Source organism: Macrotis lagotis, chromosome 5 (assembly GCF_037893015.1).
Source record: "Macrotis lagotis isolate mMagLag1 chromosome 5, bilby.v1.9.chrom.fasta, whole genome shotgun sequence".
NCBI lineage: Eukaryota > Metazoa > Chordata > Mammalia > Peramelemorphia > Peramelidae > Macrotis > Macrotis lagotis.
Genome location: NC_133662.1, coordinates 53752024 through 53760599, shown reverse-complemented (window position 1 = coordinate 53760599; position 8576 = coordinate 53752024). Strand labels below are relative to the sequence as shown.

The window sequence follows — 8576 nt, the reverse complement described above, 5'->3', positions numbered from 1 at the left end:
TCCTCCTCCTCCTCCTCCTCCTCCTCCTCCCTCCTTATATCTTTCCCTGTTTCCCCCTATCTCATTTTCTTACTTTATCATTTAGATTCATCTTCACATGAACTTTATGACACTTACTGGCTATGTTACCTAGAAAAGTCACATAAACTCTCAGCGCTATGAGCACCTAAATTTTTTTTTTATTTTTGCTTAATTTTTAATTGATATTTTATTTTTCATAAAACATGTTATGAAAGTTTTTTACCATTCAGCTACAAGCATATCATATTTTTAAGTCACAAAATTTTCTTTCCTTGCCACCCCTCTCAAGTGGCCAACTGTCAGGTTAACTTCGTTCATACATACTTTTTTTTTCCTGGAAAACTTTTTTATTGTGGGTGAAGAAGCAGGGCAGCTGGACAGTTTAGATGATTCTAATCTTATTGGCAACATCTAAAACATCATAGTCTGGGGCAAGCAGGACGTAGGCCTTCTTCTCTCCATCAGGCCGTATCAGTGTGTTGACCTTGGCCACATCAATATCATACAGCTTCTTTACGGCCTGCTTGATTTGGTGTTTGTTGGCCTTGACGTCCATGATGAAGACCAGGGTGATGTTATCCTCAATCTTTTTCATAGCAGACTCCGTGGTCAGAGGGAACTTAATGATGGCATAGTGATCAAGCTTGTTTCTGCGAGGGGCACTTTTCTGCGGATATTTTGGCTGCCTGCGAAGCCTCAGCGTCTTGGGTCTCTGGAAGGTGGGTGAGGTTCGGATCTTCTTCTTCTTGTGGCTGTGGACGCCCTTCAACACCGCCTTCTTGGCCTTCAAGGCCTTGGCCTTGGCTTCTGTCTTGGGGGGGCGACGGCTTCCTTCTTGGCCTTCGGTGCCATCTTGGGGGAAAGGCTCTTCCGTGCTGCTTCTCACAGGCTTATAGAGCTCGCTCTCGCTCACACCTCGCAAGACTTGAAGCCTCCGTAAAGGACTCCACACATACTTTTGATAAACATCTTTATAGGTTAGTCATTTTCAATATGAGGAATTGAGATTAATGGAAAGAGAATCATATGAGGTAATTTTTATAAAGTGTTCATCAAATTCTGAAGGATTTTTTTGGGGGGTGTTTTGTTTTGATTTTCTTCCTCTGGACAGGACAGCACTGTCCATATCTAGTCTAATATGGTTGTTCTAGCTCTCTGAACTGCTGAGAGGAGCTGCTTCCATAAGCATTGATCATCTCACAAAGCTGCTAATATGTATATTGTTCTCTTGGTTCTTCTCCCATCAACATCAGATCCTGTAACTCACTCCATGCTTCTCTAAAATCAGATCATTTATGGTTTCTTATAGAATAACAATATTCCATATTATTATGGAATAATATTCCAAAATATAACTAGACTTTATAGTCCAGTTTTATAACATAACTTGTTTAGCCATTCCTTAATTGAAGGCATCTCCTCAATTTCTACTTCTTTGTCATCACAATAAGAGTTGCTATGAATATTTTGGAGCATGTGGGACTTTTCCCATTTTTTATGATTTCTGTATATAGGTCAATAATTGAAATTTCTCAGTCAAAGGGAATGCACAGTTTTATTGCTCTTTGGGCATTATTTTCCAGAATGGTTGGATCCATTCACAGGAATGCATCAATGTCCCAATCCTCCCACAACCTCTCCAACATTGATCATTTTCCCTTTTACTCATTTTAGCCAATCTGATAGGAGTGAGGTGATATCTCATTGCTGCTTTTTGAATTTGCTTTGCTCTAATCAATAATGGTTTGGAGCATTTTTTCATATACATATACATATACATACATACATATATATATATGTATATATATATGTAAAAAACTCTAAGTTCTTCATTTGAAAATTGTCTATTCATATCCTTTGATCATTTATCAATTGGAGAATGCATGCACCTAAGTCTTTAAATTGAGGGAAGCTGTTAACATTCTTTGTAGAGGGAGTTTCCTCATCTGAATGTTTGTCAAGACAATGAAATTAAGGTAGGATAATTATTATTACCCTGTAAAGAATAAAAATTTGCAGTAAATATTCATTTTTTCTTCATCAACTTCTACACAGCCTACTCCAGATTTAATATCCTACTAAATGATAGCTTACAACTGAATGAAAGACCTCCATTGTTCTTTTGATATCAATCTATTTATTTTCATACATCTTATTCTGTACATGCATGCCCCAGGAAAAAGAATATAAAATCTTTGGACTAGAAATTAAAAATTTTTTAATGTAAATTTCACAATAGTTCTAACATTTAGTGGTCAACATTGTGTGTGTGTGTGTGTGTGTGTGTGTGTGTGTGTGTGTGTTTATCATATGTCAGCAGCTCATATACAGCAGAAAACATAGTCATTTGCAATTGGTTAGCCAACAGTACCATTAATAAATTATCCTAGTGGATTAATGTCTATAGTCTGTTTTTCTTATTTAACACATATTCCTATGCATTTCAGTTCTCTACCTTACCTCCCAATTCCTGGAATTACATGTTACTGGATCATCTATTCTATCAATTTACAATAATGAAACGCAATAATTTATTTTTTCTTATTCCTCTCTTTGAAAAAATGTGATTTTATCAATCTCCAATCCAGGGTAATCTCATTTGCTAAGAGATACTGGTAGTAATTAAAAAATTGAAAGAACACTGGCAGCAATTCAAAAAATCAGATTGATCAATGTTTTTTCTGTACCCAAAAATATAAGTTGATTGAGTGAATTTCTTGAGATAATTAATTGTAGCTATGCATGCAATTTTTCATTCTTTAAATGTTGATCCTTTTAATTTTTGACTTTATGGTGATAATGAATATACAAACAACTCAGTTTCAAGACTCGAATATAAGCTATTAGACAAAACCAACCAAAAGAGTGATAATGACCAGGAGAGAGTAAACAAAACTCTACATTAATACTGTCCCATCCACCTCTATCAAAAAGATGAAGGTGCATTTCCTCCTATATTATTTGAAGGTGACTGTCCATTAAATTTTTCAGCTTGCTTCTTTCTTTTAATGTTATTTTGTTTCATCTTATTTACATTTATGGGGTCACTGTGTATCATTTTGATTCTGCTTGCTTCACTCAATATCAGTTGTGTGTATGCATCTTACAAACTTCTTTGAGTTACCCAGTTTCATCTATTCTTATGCCTCATAAATATTCCAATACATTTATAGGCCTCACTTTGTTAAGCAATTTCACAATTGATGATCAGAATTTTTTTTCAATTCTTTGTGTAATTCTTTGCAGATAGCAAAAAAATCATAGTTTGATATACAATTACTGAATGTTGTTGTTTGAATTTTCTCTATTTACAAAAAACCTACCCAAATAACTTTCATTTTAAAAGAGATTAATGATATTAATTGAATATAGATGAAACATTCTTGCATGTGTAATATAAATTTAAATTAGTAATGGTGAATATGTGTTTGATTATGTGGCATTTTTGTTAGGATTTTACTTACAAATTTTGTATTGATATTATTTTCTAAATTCACATTAGTAATGCTTGAAAATATGAGAACCATGGGGGGTAGTTAGGTTGCACAGTGGCTAGAGCACCGGCCTTAGAGCTAGGAGTACCTGAGTTCAAATCCGGCCTCAGACACTTAAAAATTACCTAGCTGTGTGGCTTTGGGCAAGCCACTTAACCCCATTGTCTTGTAAAACCCTAAAAAGAAATATCAGGACCACATTTACTTAATAACATAGTTTGGAGAATGGCTCAACTACTGAGAATAATTTTTGTTGAATGGGTATTAATTTCTGTTTAAGTAGGCAGCTAGGTAGTGCAGTGGAGAGAATGCAGGGACTATAGTCAGAAAGACTTGAATTCACATTCAGTCATAGATGTTTAATCATTGCTTGACCCTGGACATATTGTCTCTTTTCTTGTTTTACAAATGAGGATAGTAATAGTACCTCCCTCTCAGAATTGTTATTAGAAATAAATGATATTATACAATCCTTTATAAATTTAATTTGTAATCACTTAAAAATCTGAGAAAATTACATATAGATCAATTTTTATGGTTTCTCTCAGATTTTCATATTGCTATTGTCATGTGATCAGATTCAGGATGTGAAATTGCTTTATTTAAGATCTCTAATTCTTGTTTTATTAATTTACACATTTACTCCTTTTAAAAGTAATACACTTGAGATGAATAGGGTGTTCAGGAGGGCTAGCCCCTCTTGAGTAAGGACTTGTCAAGCCCTTTACAGGACTGCTCATCCGTTGTTGGTGTCCACTTTCACCCAACCCTCACCTGTAGTTCTAAAAAACTGTAGCATGTTCAGCGGTCACATTTCGGTTACACTGTCTCAGCAGATGGGAAGAGCCAGGTTGGGGGCCAGAGCTCAGAGCTGTGAGTAAATTAAAGGGCTATCAGTCTCAAGCCTACTTGCATTGAATTCATGTGCAAGTTATTATCCAAGATGCTATTGGTCCTCTTCAAATGAAAAACCACAGGAAATTCTTTATTGCCTTTAAATACAAGGAATGATAAGCATTATATTTCTCTTAGAACATATAATATTCAATTCAGAGTTAGACAGTCTGTTAATTCATCTAGGCTTCCAAGCAATATCATAATCAATATATAGGACTAGATATTTTCTCTAATCTAATATCTCAGATCTTTCTATAACAGGAATTATTTTTAAGAAATGCATCAATTTCACCAAAATTCCCCAAACATTAACAAGGTAACAGTCCAATGAACTAACTACATGAAAAATAATACCTCACCTTAGCACTTAGCAATTTCTTGGTATTATCTAAATGTAAGAACAGGGAAAAGTTATGAGCCTGAACAACAAAAGGACTAGGGGTAAAACAAACATATCAATTATCACTAATATTATTTAACATTATGTTAGCAAAAAAGACTGAAAAATTAAATTGAGCAATAAAGCATATTCAAAGAGGAAACAAACATTTATCACTTTTTTAAGGAAGTCCTTGAAAGTCACCTAAACATTTTTTGAAATAACTTCAAAGTAAAGTTAAATATAAGATAAATGCACATAAGTCATCAACTTTCTGTATTTAACCAATAAAATACATTAAAGAAGTCAGAGAGAGAAATTATATTCAAAATAAAAATAGCAACTATACCATTTGAGAACATCAAACATTCACATCATAGGGAATACATAAATTAAATTATGAAATACTTTGCAGAAATAAAGGTGCATCTGCATAACTGAAGAATCATTAATTATTTATACTTATATAATTCAATGTAACACTATAATAATGTACTACAAAACATTTTCTTCAAAACAACGATGCAAAATAGCATACTTAATAATATCACTTGAGATAAAAAAAAACTTGAATCTTAAACCTATTCAGAGCTTCGCTTCTTATCCTTTATGTGACTCATCATATTTTCCAATTACATTTAGCACAGGTATCTACACAAAATTCGTGAGTACTTTCATATTTTCTTTTAAAATGATAAGGAAAATAGGCATACAATTGGGCTATCTGTCTTTCATCTTTACCCTTTGTTACATGGCTAGTTCATCTTTTGCTATCATGTATTTCTCTGAAGATATTTTTATTCCTGTGCTTTCAAAATTCTATTTGTTACATATTGTGAGCTGCTTACACCCATCATGTGTCTTTACATGTCTTGTATCCATTATTAATTCTTTCTGGATTGCAGTATTGACTTTCATTGTCAAACAATAACACTGGTATCATACTGATATTTATAAAAATTAATATCAGAAGAGGTTTGAGAAGCTTTTCAATATTCAGAAGACAATTGCATCTATTCTTTCCTTCTCCTTCAATTAGGGGCATAACTTTTCCATTTTTTATTTTCTTTATCAGATATACATATAGTTTTATCACTTCATGTCATATATAATTTGAACAACAGTCATTCCTCATCTACTTGATCCTTTTGGTGTAGATGTCTGACCAAACCTCTTGGGTAATTATAGATCTCATACAGGAGGCGCTAAAATGTTCTGACAATTAATGCAATTACCATTATATTATCCATAAAAAAGCTCTTCAAAGATTTCAGTATCCTTAGCTAGTGCCCTTCAAATTTGAATTCTACACTGGATGTTCTCCATTCAAGATATGACTACTTCAGTAACCATGTACTACCCTGTTTTATGTTTTGCCTGATTTTTTTTACCACAAAGTCAATTAACATGTTAGCTTTATTGTTCTCTCTTTTGAAAAATATTGAATAACTTTTTAAGTTACAGATTGCTAATTTCAGATAGTTGTAGCAGAGACAGTTGATTCAGTGGATTGTGTATTAGACTTGGAATTACATGCATTCAAATCTTTCCTCAAATACTTGATAACTGTGTAATCCTGGTCAAATTATTTAATCTCTTTCTGCTCATTTCTCCTCTGGAAAATTCATGCAATAATTATATCTCCCTCAAAGGGTTTTTCTGAGGATCTAATGAAATAGTATATAAAGTATCCAGAAATCTAAAAAAAAAAATAGTAGTGGTGGCTATTGTTGTCATTATTGTTTACAAAATCATAGAATTTAGATATAGAAATATAATTTGAAGTCACCTACTCTGTAAAATTAAGCAACATTTTAAAGAAGCTTAAAATACTTCTGCAAGGTTACATAAATATTTTTGAACTTTAGCAATGCTTTACTCAAAAGGAATACCCTGTACCGAGGTCAGGAGGGTTTCAAAATTAAGGTGATAGTAAGTGATCTGTCTTTCTCACCCTGGCTATAAAAAACATTTGTATCAATGGGTATTCAATATTGGTATTCAAAGGAGTATGCATTGGGAAAGTTAGACACTGGGTTTTATAATGGAATGAATCGTGAAAAGTTTGTGTATGCGAAATGCAGTATGTGGAAACAGAATATGGATTATGAAAACTTACTATAACATGATCCCCTCATTCTTTCCTACCCCTCTTTCCCTCCCTTCCTCCCTCCCTTCCTTCCTCCCTCCCTCCCTCCTTTCCTTCCTTCCTTCCTTCCTTCCTTCCTTCCTTCCTTCCTTCCTTCCTTCCTTCCTTCCTTCCTTCCTTCCTTCCTTTCTTCCTTCATTCCTTCTCTTCGTGTCTCTTTCTCTGTCTCTATCCCTCTGTTTGTCTGTCTGTCTCTCTCTCTCTCTCTCTCTCTCTCTCTCTCTCTCTCACACACACACACACACACACGCACACACACAAACACACACACAGACATACACACAAACACACACACTCCAATGGATTATCTTCTTTTGCATTATGTCCCTGCTATATTTATTTTGCTTCCTAAATTCCATAACCCAAAATTATTTCATGTTGCCATGTTCCCTGGACTTCTTTTATTATTTCATGACTGAATTCCTAGTATGAATAATTCATTTAGCAAACATTTGGCTCTTAAGATTCTCTTTAGCTCTAAACTGTAGAATTCAGTGAACTTTGTGTTTAGCATCCATGCACACTGTGAGATATAGTAGAACTCCCTGATGTTAAATACTAACAGAGCATCCCCTGGAGAGGAATAAGGAAAATCTTCAAATTCTATCTGCACTCTAAATTCAGGGGCAATAAGTTATTTCTATATATTAAATTGAAGTAACCAAAATTGAAATATTCACTTATGGATTTATTCTAATTAATTTCAGAATAAATATAATTATGTTAGATACTTTTAACTAGTTTCTTATTTAGGAATGAAAAAATAGGGAGTTTATTTTTTTTTGTTAGCTTCTTGATCTCCCTGAAAATGCTTGAAAAATTTAGCAGTAGTGACTTTGGCCATTTACATAGAAAGCAATCAATTGTATATTTCATTTACAGTATTTCCATCAAGTTTATATGGGTGAATGGCTAAATTACTGCTGAGCATCTCCATGAAGGAATTATGTTTATGGTTATTAAAACCCTCATCTACTTAGATTAGGGATGAATATTGCAGATAATTGCATTTTAGGCTTTTTCCTTAAAGTAGAATAGATACATAATTTGAAGGGTAAATTAACATCTCTAAAATGAAACACAAAGAAAATATTAGTTATTTAAGCCCTGCTACAAAGTCTTACTGAGTAACTGATTTGAGCTTGAAGTCAAACTCCTAAGTCTTCTTTAGAAATGGAAAGCCTTTGAGTAAAACTCTGCCATGTCATTAGAAGACTAGATCATCTATATTTGAAGAAGCTCAATGTCAGTAGACATATTGTAATGCATTTTCCCAGCTTTAAACACTAGCAAAAACTGCTAAACCATAGAGTTGATGGTTGAATGGAGAAGGTCTAATATTGATGAAAAAGCAGAAATGGAGGGTGGGGGTTGGTGGGAACATGCACATTCATACTGTTGTTTTGAATAATTCCACAAATCACAGTAAATGGTGCAGTGAAATATCAACCAAGTATATGGGTTTTGCTGAAAATGCTAATGAAGGTGACTGACTTTCTTTTATCTTATTTTAATTCTTTTTTTTTTCTTCCTGATTGTGACAGCTGTTTTTCAGGTTCTTCCCTGCTTTACAATTTCTCCTCTCACTTCACAGGCTACACAAAAGAAAGGCTTCCATGGTGATGAATTACTGGTA

General features: G+C 33.6%; 1 pseudogene; it reads right to left on the bottom strand.

The window, feature by feature from the left end:
• Positions 1-266: 266 nt before the first annotated feature.
• On the bottom strand, positions 267-873 carry LOC141489704 (large ribosomal subunit protein uL23-like; annotated as a pseudogene).
• Between the last annotated feature and the right edge of the window lie 7703 nt (positions 874-8576).